The following is a 16,793-nucleotide window of genomic DNA, read 5'->3' as shown; positions in this document are numbered from 1 at the left end:
TAAGTCTATTCATTTTTTAAAATGTTTTCATTACTATGGAAACCAGGGGAATGACCTAAGATTTCTTTTACTTTTGAACATTAAAATGATCAACTGTTTTTCTCATACTGTCTTGCTGTTAGGTGTGGCCAGTACCTAACAGTTCTACCTATTGCAATGGGAGCAGAAGTGATAAGTGCTAATCATACGCCTGGCCCATGAAACTATCTAGGGGCTTCCTCAATTCGCTTTTCCCTTCCTCCTCTGTATATAAAGTTTGATAAGAACTGAAATAATGACTTGTGCAGCCACACCATAGAAGGAATTGGGCCCCTGCATAAAGCTCATAAGACAACCACTCTGCAGACTTCTATACCCAATTCAACTCCAAATACCTTCTACAGTTGGGCTAGTATGTATTTAGAACTGTATTTGTCACAGGTCCTTGGTATACCCTAAATAACGAACAAGAAACAAAATATTATATTAAGCAATAAAATACAGATAAAATCATTTCTGTATTTAGGAATACAGAATTTGACATTCTAAATTAAATACCACTACATTAAATAAAGCACCAAGTAAAAGAATCATATGCAATGAGCAAGTGGAGTTTATTCTAGAGTTTTATTTGTAACATATATGTAAATGTTTAATAGATAACTCCTCTTATTTTTGTGACAGGCATCTTAAACTAATCAGGTTTATAACTAAACCCTTTTTTTTCCTCTCAAATCTGCTCCTCCTTCAAGTTTTCTCCTTCTTTGTAGGTTTGCTGCCATTTTATCAATTACTCGAGCAAAAATGTTGGTTTCATCTTTGACTCTAGTTTTCTCACATCTCGCATTGTCAATAGGTGATGTTCTGTTCTACTCGCAAAATTCTTCTGGATTCTGACCATTTCTTACAACTTCTCAGTCACCACTCTGTTCCAACATACTCCCATATCTCACCTGTATTACTTTTTATTAACTAGCCCTCATGATTCATCCCTTGCCTCTGGGAGCATGTTCAGTAGTCAGAATAATCTTCTAAATATAGGTGAGACTGTCATTCATCAGTTCAACGGTTCCTCGTCTTATACAGAATAAAAGGAAACATCCTCTAGTGCTTGCAAGGACCAATGGGATCTGGACCACTATTCCATTCTGTCTTTTGGACTTGTTCCCCTGCCTCTCTCCCTTGATTGAGCAGGCTCTAGTAATTGCTCTCATTGCTGTTTCACTAATAAGCCAACCACACTCCTTGTTTAGGACATTTGAATTCACTTCCCTGTCTTGAATGTTCTTGTAACCTATAGCCACATTTCTTACTCCTTCCTTTATTCCTAACTCCAGTCACCCTGAATAAAATAGCTACGTTTTTCTTTATATACCTCTTATTATGCTTTTTTTTTTCCTCCATAGGAATTATCAGTACCTGACATTTCCTACTTACTTAGATGTCTTCTTCATCACTACGGGGTAAGCTCCAGGAAGCAAAGGACTTTAGTTTCTTTAGTTGAGTAAATGAATGAGGAGAAAGACTGTTTAACATTAGTGATCTATTAACATAATTTGTCAAAACAATAGATAGAAGATCAAAGGAGAAAAATCTTATGGGATGAAAACTGGAAAGATACTAGACAGAATTAATTTCAGTATTAACAAAGACTGTATCAGAATTCTTCTTTAATATGATAATGAACATCAATCTTAAAAACTAATGTATTAAGGAGTACTGAAACAGAAAAAGAATTCACTTTAAATTTCAGAAACTAGCTAAAAATGTCCTACTTAACACTAAATTTAACATTTGTCTGAAAGTTATATAACCAATGCAATATGGGTCAAGAACATAAATAAGACACAACTCACTATTTTTACATATGTTAAACTAGGAAAATCCAAAAGTATTAACTGAAAATATATTAGATATTTTGGGAGAGCAATTGGAAAGATCTTTGCTTTCTTCCTTTTTTCTGTTGACCAGGATTTTGTCACCATAACTCTAAACTGCTCATCAGAGTCTCAGATGTGATTCACAGTTCCAGTTAAATGGCTGCAACAATTTCAGACCTCACAACTAAAGACAGAAAGTGTCTATTCAGGTAGCTTCCAGAAGTATCCTGCAAATGTTGCTTCATCAGCATTCAGTGGGTCAGTAGAGGGTTTCTGGACAAATCCTAATATCAGAGTGAATGGGATGTGCTCATTGGTTTAAACAATTTGTGGGGTCCACTAGTAGAACTGAAACGACATGTGCTGTGTTGAAAAAAGGTTGAACACTCCAAAATCAAACTACTTTTTTTTTACAAGAGTGATATTAATGAGGTTATGAAAATTGGTGATGTATACTATATATTTAATAATTGCCTTTAAGGACAAAATTATAGTCTCCCCTCCACAAACACACCAGAACAGGGGGATTATTCAATTTTATTCCCACAGCCCAGGGGATAGCTGGTTTCTGAGCTTGTATGTTTCCTTAATGAATAGTTTTCATCAAATATGTGAAATATTTTTGTCTTAAAATTTGTCTTAAATAACATTAATTTCCTTGACAATGTTAGTTCTGGTGAATAAATATTAGAGATTGTTATAACAAAAATAAAGAAAAAAACTATGTAAATCCATACTGAATATGAAGTATAAGAAAGGCAAAAATTAGCAATTTCCAGGCCAAATATAATAAATGGCTTTCAATTAAATTTTATAAGGACAAAACAATATTTAATATCCAAAGATTTGTTTTAGAACTCTGCATTTCTTCAGGTTATATCAAAGAAAAATAATATCTTTATATTGTAAAAATGGGAAACACAAGGCAATGCATTCAATACCAGTGGCTTACCTGAACATGGTATTATGGTATCATGGAATAATGAAATTCTCCCAGGTTGCATTCTCCTTCATTAAGAAAGTTAATAGAAATTCATATGTAAAAAAAGTAAATACAGGACTATGATATTAATTTAGACTGTGACAGAAGTAATGTTCTTAATTATTTTTTCTTTGAAATAGTCTATAAATAATACATTCATTATTTAATATTCAAATTTATATTAATATCTGGATATAATGTTCATTTTAAATTTACAAACTACAGTAAACTGGTCAAAATATCCCCCATCTGAATTAAACTTACTACTGAACTAAAACTGTATTTTACTTAATTTGAATATATGTGATGCAATCAGCACTGACTATTATGATTATTCTTAATACCACCACCACAACCATCACATTTTTACTTTTTTTACTATTACCAGTACTACTATTACTGTAGTATTTATTGCTTTTGATGCCACTATAAAACCGTGGTTATTCACTAAAGAATTCAGACTTTTTCTTAGTTTTGTAGTGATTTCTCTCAAGCTTCTCATCCCATCATTCATCCTTTTACGTGGTAGAGGGTGCAGAGGAAAAAGCAGTTAGGAACACACAAATCTTGGCGTTAATGGCTAGATAGCTTTGTTTTATTTATTTATTTATTTATTACTTTTTCAATATTTTTTATTTAAATTCAATTAGCCAACATATAATACATCATTAGTTTTTGATGCAGTGTTCAATGATTCATTAGTTGCATATAACACCCAGAGCCCACCACATTGTGTGCCCTCCTTAATGCCCATCACCCAGTTACCCCATCCCTCCACCCACCTCCCCTCCAGCAACCCTCAGGTTGTTTCCCAGAGTCGAGAGTCTCCCATGGTTTGTCTCCCTCCCTGATTTCTTGCCATTCAGTTTTCCCTCCCTTCCTTTATGATCCTCCGTGCTATTCCTTATGTTCCACAAATAAGTGAAACCATATGATAATTGTCTCTCTCTGCTGGACTTTTTTCACTGAGCATGATCTCCTCCAGTCCCATCCATGTCAATGCAAATCATGGCTATTCATCCTTTCTCATGGCTGAGTAATACTCCATTGTATATATGGACCACATCTTCTTTATCCATTCATCTGTCAAAGGACATCTCAGCTCTTTCCACAGTTTGGCTATTGTGGACACTGCTGGCGTGAATATCAGGGTGTGTGTGCCCCTTCTTTTCACTACATCTGTATCTTTGGGGTAAATACCCAGTAGTGCAATTGCTGGGTCGTAGGGTAGCTCTATTTTTAACGTCTTGAGGAACCTCCGTACTGTTTTCCAGAGGGGTTGCACCAGCTTGTATTCCCACCAACAGTGTAGGAGGGTTCCCCTTTCTCCACATCCTAACCAACATTTGTTGTTCCCTGTCTTGTTAATTTTAGCCATTCTGACTGGTGGAAGGTGGTATCTCATTATCATTTTGATTTGTATTTCCCTGATGGCAAGTGATGTAGAATATTTTTTCATGTGTCTGTTGGATAGCTTTGTTTTTTTTTATTTTTTATTGTTATGTTAATCACCATACATTACATCATTAGTTTTTGATGTAGTGTTCCATGATTCATTGTTTGTGCATAACACCCAGTGCTCCACGCAGAATGTGCCCTCTTTAATACCCATCACCACGCTAACTCATCCCCCCACCCCGTCCCCTCTAGAACCCTCAGTTTGTTTTTCAGAGTCCATCGTCTCTCATGGTTCGTCTCCCCCTCTGATTCCCCCCCTCATTCTTCCCCTCTTGCTATCTTTTTTTTTTTCTTAACATATATTGCATTATTTGTTTCAGAGGTACGAATTGTGTTGGATAGCTTTCTTTTAGTAATAAATTCTCTCTGAGTCTCAGTTTATTCCCACATAAAATGTGAAAACTATGTATCTTTTAATTTGGTGAAAAAATAGTAGGATAATGTATATGAAATATTTGTATCTAAGAAATGATAAAAATGATAATGTATATATTATGCTTGAGGATCAAGAAATACTAACTCATTTTTTTTCTTACCCAAGCAGTGACCCTCATCTTACTGTGCCTTTTTAAAGATATTCTTGATATGGTGAGTTTTCTTATTCTTTCATAATTTTATGTTTATCATAATATTGTACATTTGGGTATTCTCTGGGTCCATTATATTTTTCTTGGAGAAAATAATCTGAATAATAGCTGATGTAATATATATTCATTAATGACAGGACATTTTGCAACAATTCAAAGTTATAATGAATTTAGCATTTGTGCTCTTGTTATATATAAAGTCTTTCTTTAAATAAAAATCACTGTTAGTGTTCTCCAGAAAAATATGCTGAAATATTTTAGTGAATTGTTATTGGCTTCATGACACTAGCCAGATTTTGAAGTTTATCTTCCTAGACTCCTAATTCTTTAAGGATAATTTACTAAGCAAATTAGTAGTACCATAGTAAAGAGGTCATATATGTAACAATTTTCTTTTTCTGTCTGCACAAAACAACTAATAAAAAAATAATTTAGTTTGAAAAAAATAAGCAATGTGGGCTGTATATTATATATAGCTAAAATATTGGATACATTAATATCATAGCCATAATTAATAGTATTCTTCAAATAAAAACTATCATATGCCCTATTTAATTCAATTATAAGACTAAGACCATCTAGTACAATTTTCAAGTCAAGATAATACTAAAAAGGGGCGCCTGGGTGGCTCAGTTGTTAAGCGTCTGCCTTCAGCTCCGATTGTGATCCTGGGATCGAGCCCCGCATCTGGCTCCCTGCTCAGCTGGAAGCCTGCTTCTCCCTCTCCCACTCCCCCTGCTTGTGTTCCCTCTCTGGCTGTGTCTCTCTTGACAAATAAAAAAATAAAATCTTAAAAAAAATAAAGGGAATACTAAAAAGGCAGTAAGTTGTATGTGGCACAAATGATTAAAATGAATCATTCCATAATTTCTTTTGGTTATAATAAGTTGATCTCTCTCTGGACAGCTTTCCACACCAAGTTATTTCAGGAATTGCTAGGCTGTGTAGGTTCATAAATTTTTATTGTAACACTGAAGGTTTTTTTTTTTTTAATCTCTTTATCCTGAATCTAGTATCAATGTATTAAATGAATACTCAATAAATACTGTCTGATTGACTGGGAACACCTGAAATAGTTGCTTTATTTGGATGCAAATATAATAAGTGACTTTTAATGGAACAGAATGAGTAGCTTCATGCTAAGTAGAATATGAACTTTCTTTTTGGCAGTATAAATTGATTCTGAAATTCAATAATGTTTGGACTTTTATTTTTTGCCTGAAGTTTCCTATTAAACTTTTGTCCTAGAATAACTCTTCTTCTGATCAGTTTTTCCACAATCTAGTGAAATATATAAAACACTTAACAATATTTGTAAAAATGTTCTTTTAAGTAAAACACAAATGAAAAATTGATAGTGTTAAATGCCATTATTTCCAACCTCAAAGGGATTCCAAATCGATATGTCAAATTAAGTCAAATTACACATTTATCTCTAAGTATGGCACTGTCCACATTTTTATTGTCTTAATAGACTCATTTTTTATTTTTTATTTTTTTTGGCTGAGTCTACTATTTCCTTAGTTCTGACACATAGTAACCTGTTCTCCACAATTCTCTGCTTGAGAGAATCATCTGCTGACTCTTTGAGTTTAAGTGTTTTTCTAAGTGTGTAAAAAAAGTGCCTTTATTAATTGTTTGTTCCATAGTCATGTTTGCACAATTTTGTATAAAAGAAGTATAGAAAGACATAAATACAAATTGACTTATTATGCTCAAAGTTGTGGTATTAATGCTAACAATACTAAGTGATAAATTGGGAGAAGCTATTTGACACAACATGAATTAATACTGGAATATATAGAGATACTCTTGCAAATAACAGAAATGCAATAGCATTTAGGAATTGGAAATGCAGGAGTGCCTGGGTGGCTCAGACGGTTAAGCATCTGATCCTTGATTTTAGCTCAGGTCATGACCTCAAGGTTGTGAGATCGAGCCCCATGTAGGGCTATGTGTTGGGTGTGGAGATTCCCTCTTTTCCCCTCCTTCTGCCCCTAACCCCTTCTCTCCTTCTCTGAAAAAAAAAAGGACGAATAGGAAATGCAATAGTAAAATAGAAGAGTATTAATATGAAACCAACTGAATGAGAAACCTGAATGGCTAATAAGTGTACAAGAGGATATTCCATTTACTATTAATGTAACAATTAAAAATTAAAACAATAATAACATTATACTGATAAAATCATCATTTTTTTAAATCCAATACTACCAAATTTGGTGATGTTTGGAACCAATTAGCCTCATAAACTGCTGGCAGATATGTATATTGATATGGATTTTTTGTAGAAAATTTGGTAATCTTTAGTTAAAATATGTATTTGTATACCCAATGACTAAGAAACCTTCCGTGTGTTCTTCAGAAATGCCTGAGGGAAAAAAAAGTGAAGAAGTGAACCAATGCAGCATTGGTTTTGATAGCAAGGCACTAGATTAGAGGTAGCATAGATGTCTATATATAAGAGAATTGATAAATGTTGTAAATGCATGCTTTCTATATAGCAAAATTGTTCCTTAAAATCATATTACAGGATTTATTTATGTAGAATTCCCTCAAAATACAAATTTATAGAAACAGATTAATGGTTCTAAGGGCTAGGGATAGAAATGGGGAGTGATTATAAATGGGCACAAGTTTAGAAACATTCTAAAATTAAATTGTGATGATGTTTGTACAACTCTATAAATATACTAAAATTCATTGAAATGCACACTGAAAATAGGTAAATTTTATGGCATGTAAATTATATCTCAATAGGGCTGGTAATTTATGAAATAACAAAGACAAATTATAACATAATACTATTTATCTTTGCAAATACATACAAAAGCAAATATATACAAGAGCCAAAGAAACCAACTACTTTAAGTGGATTTTTATAAAGAGAATGCAAATACAGAATTGGGGTGTGACTCCATAGGACAATACATGTATGACAGTAAATAAGCCTTGTATGTACAAATGTGTGCCTTAACTTGACAATGATTAACTCATTGTCTCTGGGAAAAAAATAAAATAAAGCAATATAAATCGAATATGGTACTTGATGAAAGTCCAGGAGAGGATAACTTTTTATTAACATAGAGTTTGGAGAATCCAAAGTGCTGTGCTGTTTATTACAATTCCCAGGAAGATTTGGAGGTATTCAGTGTAGATCAGAATAGCACAATGAACAAGGAGACTAAACTGGGCAAGGGGTGGGATTTTGTGTGAAAAATATACATTCTTCCTTGTTGTTATCATAATTATGTTCTCTTTTATATTTATCAAAAAGACAGGAGTCGGAAGTATTCATCTATTTAAATGACATATCTTTCTTTTTTAAAATATCTCAGAAAATGGCTTTTAACCATGAAGCTCATAGAGATCATTGCTTTTTAAAAATACATTATGATAGGAAATTGAATTTAAACCTTAGTCTATAAGATATGCTTGGTATAGAAAATTAAATTTGTGGATGTTATGATAATTATTCTACATTCTATAAAGAAGATTCACATGTTTCAATTGTTAACTCCTCCTCTATACACTGCATAGGTCCTCTCCCTTTTTTCTTGTTTTTTTTTTTTTCTTTTTTTTCTTTTTCCCTAGATAAAGCACCTGAATCTTTGGCTTAGCATCTCTGTGTAATTCTGCTAATAATAAAATATATCTCCAATAGATTCTCATACAAACATATGCAAGTCTCTTTCTTCTATAATCATCATCTATTAGAAAGAATTTGGCAGACAATATATACTTATAAAGTACAGATTCATTGATTTGCTCACTTTTTTATTAGATCAGATTGCCTTTTAATTGTAGCTAAGAGAATTTCCAGCAAAGAGATTGGGAATAAGTAGTTAAGCATGACAGTAGTCTGTCACCCATCAAAACCTATAGCCTCCTTACTTGTAAATGAGGACATGACTACCTCTGCTGCCTTCTAAACTTTTGGAAAAATTTAGGAACAAATGAGTTTATGTGAAAAAAACATTTGAAGATCTTCCCCTAATTGAAAAAGTATGATAGTCTAGATGGACAAATCATTTTCCTTATATGCTCTTGCATAATATCTAAGGATAATCACGGTTACTGTTATGACTATAACAGTCATAAATAGAATTAAGTCAGTGCTTATTATGTTGACTTGTTATGCTTATTATAATGCAGTTTATTCTGTAACTACCTACATTGTACATGGATCCAAAATCTTTTTCTGTAAAAATCCAAAAGGAAGCTGGAATTCACAATGAAAAACAAAGTTTGGGTCCTAATAAATCTTCGTTAATAAACATTCAGATAAGTAAGAAAGATGAAATCTACTTAAGGAGGAAAAAAATCTGAAAGCAGTTTATTAATGGTATTGACCTGGTTCTTTTGGAAGATACATATTCAATTAGAAAAAAAACAAAACAAAGTAAAATATCTCATTTGTGGAGAACTTAATGATATGCAATTCAGCTCTTAAATCTAGATTTTATTCCAAACTGAAAAGATTTTATTCCCATTATTATTTTGCTATAAAATATTTATGAGAAACCCAAAAAGTTTAACTGCTATGTTTGAATTTTCCATTTTTCTTAAATTCAAGAAAAGAAAGTAATATGTAATAGACAAAATAATCCTGATTATGTTGTATATAACTATGTAACTAAAATAATTGTGACCATTTTTGTTTTTCCAATTTGATAGCCTCACTTAGATTCAAATACTATTTTGCTTATTTTTAACATTCTTGCTGAAATGATTCACAAATATAGTTCCAAAAAGTAATATTTTCTTTGGTTAACGAGTAATTTTTATTCTATATTTTTGTTTCAATGGTACTTTTTCCAAAACTGTTATGGAAGTACATAACTTTGTTAAAACCAACATTAACTTCAAAATTTAGATAACATAAATTTTAAAGTTTTTAATTTCTTGAAATACCCAAAAGATTTAGATAGAAAAATAAAGCCTTTTTTTATATTGTGTGATTTTTTTGTTATAATTAATGTTTATAAATTCAATGACCCTTCACTCCCCCAAAAAGTTGTTTTATATATATATTTTTAATCAAAGGTTTCATGTGTCTGATAGTAGTATAGCTCATTTTTCTTTTTTTCCTTTCTTACCCTCACTAATGAAACTGGTAATAGCTTTGGACCCCATGCCATTTTGTCATGTAGTTACAACTTGTCCTTTTATAAAAGAAAATTAAAAACTGCTGAGTTGTTATAGATACTAATGGCTGTCAGAAAAGTATCATAAAAGGCTCTTTCTGGAGCATTGCTAAGCTTTTATGTCATTATTCATGAATGACTAATGCATTCAAAGGAGAAGAGTGCTGATCTCCTAGGCTAGGATGATGGACAGTGGAGAGGGAAAGAGTGGCTGACAGAAAGCTTTTTGTCATATGTGAAGATCTAATAACAGGCTTGTCCTCATTGAGATATTTCAGCTGAACTCAGAAAAAGAAACTTTTATTACATGTGAGGTTATCATTCATGGTATCTCAAATCACCAAGGACAAATCTACTGGATACTTTTGGATAACTGAGTACATTAAAGTACATTAACAATCCCAAACTTCAAAAAGTAATAAATAGTAATGCCATGAAACTACACTTTTTATTTTGTTTTGCTGGGTAAACAAGTCTGTTTCTGGGGCTAAAAACACACATCCTCCCCCACACTCAGTCCGTGTCTCATCCCAGGCCTATAGCACTGAACTTGAGAGACCCAGGACCTCCCTCTCTGAGTTGTATATGTGTATGTGTATGGTGGGACTCCTGGGGTAACATCTGGAGGCATTCCTCTTGAGTGCTCTGTCACAACCTCCAGAGATGCGCAGTCTCAGGCAAGGTGGTAGCATGGTCAGAGTTTGAGAATCAAAACAGGGCTGATAGGCAAACTGCAGGTGTTGGAGGGCAAAGAGGGCAGCATCATGAATGAGGGCAGAGAGGCTGCTTAGTGGTAGATGCATAGGACCTGTGCCCAGCCTCAAGCTGGGGGGCCACGGGGATGTGGCAGGTGGCCATGTACACCTTGATCTTGATCTCTCAGAAGTCAAGGAAAATATTCTTCAGGCAGTGTCCACGAAGGAGACGGTGTCCAGGTGCAGAATGGAGGCTATGCAGAGGTAGGCCCAGGGCCATCAGTGTGGACTGAATTAAGTAATGCCATGAAACTACACTTTTAAGATTTCCTTTCTCCTACCAGATCACATATATATATATATATATATATATATATATATATATATATATATATATATATATATATATATATTACTCAAGCTGTGGGCAGTAAAAAGAATCATAAATAAGGCCTCTCCATTTGTTGTTCTTTGACTATAAGCAATGGAAACAAGCTCTAGGCTAATAAAACATAACATGAATTTACTAGAAGGATATGGAGTAGCTTTCAGAATCCTAGGAAAGTTTGGAGATTAAGGACAGGAGCCAAAGAAGTTTCTGGAATTGTGGTGAGAGAAACTAAGGGGCCATCTTCTTGGAATAATAACATTAGTAAGAATCAGCTCCCAATATTTTTTGCTTTAAATGTTTTTCAGTTCAAAATTTGAATCTGAAGAGAGAGAGCCATGTGACTATCAGAGGAGAGTATGTACGTGAAACCTTATTTGTGAGGTTTCACGCAAAGGCTAAGACATGTAATTTCTCAAGGAAATATTGAGAATTACAAAAGGGAGGGGGAGATAAATGCTGGGAAGATAAAAAGAAAGTCATGAACTATACCTGGACTCTTCAAATCTATGTGTGTGTGTGTGTGTGTGTGTGTGTGTGCAATAATTATGAACGTACACTATTTACATAGTGCCCTAAGCTTCGTGCCTCATGGTGAGACTGATTAGAATCTGGCCCTTAGAGAACATCTGTCAAGTCTTTGATCTCGCAGCACCTTAATATCATGTAGAAATACACTAATTTACTAGGACACAGTGTGTACTTTTAAGATTCAGATGATCTACCAATACACTAGGCCCAGGCACATCATTGCTAAACTAAGATGAGTGTGGAAACTGGACACAAATTACTTACCAGGTAAATGCTTCATGAATTTTTGCCATGACTGGTTTGGCTTAGGGACACAGTTAAATTATAGTAAGATTATACAAGAAAGCACTTTTGTTCATTGGGACTAAAATTGTAGTCCTAGATTCTTTAAAATAATTTAAAAATTTGTTTCATAATTAGAGAATTAACTTTAGCTTAATTTTTTCAGAGATTTGTGATTTGCATAGGGAATTTGATTCTGCAAACAGTGTTGTCTAAAATGGCAATAAACAGAGTCCATAAAATAACCACGCGGTAAGCCTGTTGGATGTATCAATTACAAATTATTTATTTGAGGAGCCAAGAATAGAGATGTGTAAGTGGAGAGTAAGTTGAGGAAGTTTAAAAGCTTTTGACAGCCTGGTGGAGCAGGGATCATAAAGAAGAAGGTATAGAAGGGCAAGTCTATGTATTAAAGGAGCTTAGTCAGCCCCCTGGATCTTCATGGTTCCTAGACTGTCATGCAAGAGCATCCAAAATCTCCCCAGCACCCAGATGGTGCTCAGAAGTAAGCGGACAGATCATCCTTCAGGCCAGAGGAGAAATCACTCTGATGGAGGGATGTGACATGGACTTGTTGCCCTGGAGAACACTAGCATCAGGAAACCAGGCAGAGCCAACTCAGGGCATTCAGACCAACAGAGGCAGACACATAGCGTATGTAGGATGTCTTGAGCAAAATGAAAAAGTAGGCACCTCCTTCCCACTGCTGCCAAAGTGGCATTTACATAAGTTCCTGTTAAATTAACTAAACAAGGAGGTCATTAGATTGACACGACTCTAATGCCCTGGCAGCCTACATGAGCAAACCAAAATCTAAGGTTACAAAATTAAAATGTTAAAGACAACCCATCACAAATAACCATCTAGGCATTAAGCTGTAGCAAATCTTTTCTTTCTTCTTTCTTTCTTTTTCTTTCTTTCTTTCTTTCTTTCTTTTCTTTCTTTCTTTCTGTATTTATTTGCTTCTGTCCTTTCTCTTAAGTCTTTCCCTTGGCTCATGTTCCAGAGTGCTCCTAACCACATCTGTTTTGGGCCTCCCCCATTCCAGTCAATTTTTGGTCAAATGAACTCCTAAAATGTTAACAAAAAAATATTGAGTCGGTATCATGTTCCAAGAAGCATTCTAAAAACAGGGGATATATTTGGTGGTATATGTGTGGGAGGGGAGACTCAATCTTTATGAGCTTTTATTCTACTGCAGAGGACACAAAGTAAATATACCCATGAATATATTATATAATCCCAGCTAGTGGAATGTATTATAAAGAAAAAAGGAAGGGAAGGAGATAGAGAAAAATGGGATTAGAGGTGAGACAGATATTTTAGATGGAGTGATTAGGCAGAGCATCTCTAATTGTCATCTGAATAGAGATTACAGTAGAGACCAGAAAAGCAGTTAAATCACAAAGTTATTATCTAACCTGAAAGAGTTGGTCAATTAACATCTGATATGGCTTTTTTATTATTTAAACATTCTATACCAGATTTCCGTTGGCTTATTTCTTTTCTTATCCTGCGGCTTTTTACCCACTAATGTATTTAACTATGATAAATATGATCAAAAATGGTGTGCAAATTTCTGTCTGGTATCCTGGTCACCCTACCAAACTTCAGACTTCTGTATTCAACTGCCTGATGTATTCCAGAGTCATCCATTAGTGTTCCAGAGACATCCATTATACATTCTGTTGATGTTGAAATAGATTATTTCCAGGATCCTTCTCATATTTCTCTATTAACTCAGTAACCAAATATAGAAACCTGCAGTCATCCTTGACTGCTTTTTTTTTCATGGAGCCATAATCTTTGTTTATTTTGTCTCAAATATAAAAGGCAACTTCTATCCATTCTTACTACTCTAAACCTTTATAAACTCTTACTTGAACTTTTGTAGCAGTTTCCAGAATGATTCCTAGGCTTCAATCAAACATCCTCAAGTGCTGTCCTCATTGAAGATAATTATTTTTAAGATTTTGTTATTCTCCTTCTTACAACCATTCAAATGGTTTCTTAATAAAGTGAAAGCTCCTGGTACGACATTATCATATAATCAAGCCTAAATTTTAGCATGCTCTTGTGACTCAGTCTAATAGATACTTAGTTTTTCAGAATTCACCTTAAACTCTCAAGAAGAGCTTTTAGTGAAAGCTACCATGCCTTAAAACTTTCTCTTTGGATTCTATGATGCCATATTTAGCAGACACTTGTAGACACCATACCCAGATTCCCTCTGATGGCTTTATCATTTTTGTGCACCACCCCTTCCTTTTTGTTATCCTTGCTTCTAACTTCCTGCACCTGCTTGCATGTTAAGGCCTGTCCACAGGCAACTGCAGCCCATTTGCAGAGAACAGGAGTACCTGGGGGTCAATAACTTCATGGAGCAGACTTTGGCAATACCCTCTGGGAGTATAAAAGTCCAGCTCTTTTGCACTGAGTAGGGAAGAATTCTGAGTAGCAGTTCTTCCTTCAGCTCCTTCCAAAGGAACCAGGCTATAGCTGAGACTTGGCCTGAAATTGCATACATGTTTGGCTTCTTCCTTCCTCCCTCACTAATTTCTCCAGGAGCACTCGTCTAATAAATCACTAGAACATGAACCATTATGTCTTGGTCTGCTTCTGAAGACATAACTTGAGATACTCCCTCTCCTAATTTCCCCCCTCCCTTCTGGTTCCTCTTCATCACTCTCTATTGTCAGCTTTTCCTTCTCCATCCAATGTATAAATGCTTGAGTTCCTCAACACTCAGTCTCAGATGCTTTTCTTATTGCACTCTATACTTCGTCTGGGGGCAATTTCATCTATCCTTATGGCTATTGTTACAATCAGTATTTTCCCCCGCTCATCTGGACTTTCCCCTGAGTTTTAGACAATATTATTTAATGCTCTCCTCAACATTCCCACTTGGTTGTCTCACAAGGAACTCAAACTCAATACATCTCAGAATGAAATCATAATCTATCTCAGCCTCTATTCCATACATCAGGTGATTGATCATATTGTTGAAGAAAATCAACCAGAGAATTGTTAGCATAAGAATCTGTTAAAAAGTAATAGGTATGAGAAGTCTCCAAAGGAATGTTCAAACTTGAGGGACTAGGGTAGAAAGTTTTATTGGGCTACTTTCAGGAATAAATAAACTTTTCATATGGTTTAACAGCCACTGGACAACCTGGTTTGTATCAATAGGGATGGAAAAGAACAGAGTCAAGATAATGTTATATGTTAGAGGATGTGGGGAGGAATAGCTGAAAGAAAATTCTCAGTCCTTCAGAGTCTCTCACGTCATACTTCTAAGGCCACGTGACTTCCCTCCATCTCATTTGCCGCATCCTGAAAATACTATCTTTCTCCTAAATTACTCTAACAACCTTCAAAATGATCTCTATATACTCTGACCCTTCAGATCTAGCTTATAATGTTTTGATCTAGCTTATAATGTTTTGTTAAATATTTAGTAATTATAAGAGATTATAAAAGGCTATAGAATGTGTAAAGCTAAAATACCAAAATATTCTTCTATTCGTCAGCCAGTGTGTGAAGCCCCCATGGGCGTTTTCCTGATCCCACTCAATTTTGTTTTCACTCAGACATGACCATTATTGTGACTTTTAGTTTTAACATTTAGTGCTTTACTGTCCTTAAAATTTCATTATTTATGCATTTCTAAAATATATTGTTGATGTTTCCTTAAAATTTCATTATTTATGCATTTCTAAAATATATTGTTGATGTTTCCTGTGTCTCAAGTGTTTACTTATAAAATAATACTGTAAGTATTCTTCTTTGAATTGCCTTTTTCACTCAAAATTATATTCCTGATGTTCATGCATGCTATGCAAAACTGTTGTTTTTAAATTTTCTCTACTGTGTAATATTCCATTGTATATAAATATAATACAACTTATTTATCCAGTCTAATGTTGGCAGATTTGGGGAGTTTTATCCCTTTATAAAAATTAATTAGTTAACAGTTAAAAGTCATTTTAATGAACATTGTTATATATGTCTTTTGATATATACATGCAAGGGTTTCTTCAAACATTTAAGAGTAGAAATATGAGGTCTTTGGGGATGTAAATCTTTGGCTTTACTAGAGAATGTCAAAAATTTTACAAAACATTTTTACCAATTTCATATTCATAATCTTACCACTAGTGTATGAGAAATTCAGCTGCTCTACATTTTCTTCAAGACTTGGTAGTGGGGTCTAATCCATTCCTCATCTAGCAGCTACTGTGACCTTTTACAAATGCAAATCTGATTAAGTCACCCAAACCCTGACTAAAATCCTTTAATCGTTTCTCATTGATCCCAGAATAAATTCCAGAGGTTTAACATTGTCAAAGGATTCTTTTTGCTCTGACCTCTCCATCATTTATATTTTATAACACTCTCCTTGCCTTCTATCTCCACACTGACATTCAGTTTCTCTTTTCTGCCTGAAGGTCTTTATGCATGATAAACTTTTTCCTGGAACTCTTTTTTTTTTTCTTTCAAACTATTTCCTTGATTGACTTTGCTTCTTTAGTCTCATGTTAAATATCACTACTTTAGGAAGCTTTTCTTGACTTTTTAGAATTTATTATGCACCCTCCTCATTGACTACCAGAATTGTACATTGTGTTTTCTAAATATATTATTTATCACAAAAATAATTAAGAAACGAAGTGTGTATTTTTTTAATATGCCCACTAATAACCTTTATATTCAAATCAGGTCAGTCTTTAGTTCTCTGGTGTTCAAAAATTTATTTTGAGCAATAAGCAAGTTCTTGACTAACAGTCAATGCTCACTATGGGTTGAATGAGAATGACTAATCCCTACACACACACATATACACATACATTATACTTTAAATTTT

At 34.0% G+C, this 16,793-nt stretch overlaps 1 protein-coding gene across 3 annotated transcripts in view; it reads right to left on the bottom strand.

Annotated features, from left to right (window-relative positions):
• The window catches only part of MGAT4C (MGAT4 family member C), a 1,006,121-nt gene that overhangs the window by 127,140 nt on the left and 862,188 nt on the right, over window positions 1-16,793 (bottom strand). For all 3 annotated transcript variants that reach the window (XM_035721958.1, XM_035721959.1, XM_035721960.1), the window contains one exon: window positions 2,812-2,867. The gene's annotated coding sequence lies outside the window, so the exon portion shown is untranslated. The remainder of the gene's footprint in view (window positions 1-2,811; window positions 2,868-16,793) is intronic.

This window comes from Zalophus californianus, chromosome 9 (genome assembly GCF_009762305.2).
Source record: "Zalophus californianus isolate mZalCal1 chromosome 9, mZalCal1.pri.v2, whole genome shotgun sequence".
In the NCBI taxonomy this organism is placed as follows: Eukaryota; Metazoa; Chordata; class Mammalia; order Carnivora; family Otariidae; genus Zalophus; species Zalophus californianus.
Note: the sequence above shows the minus strand (reverse complement) of the source record. Positions and strands in the feature narration are given on the sequence as shown.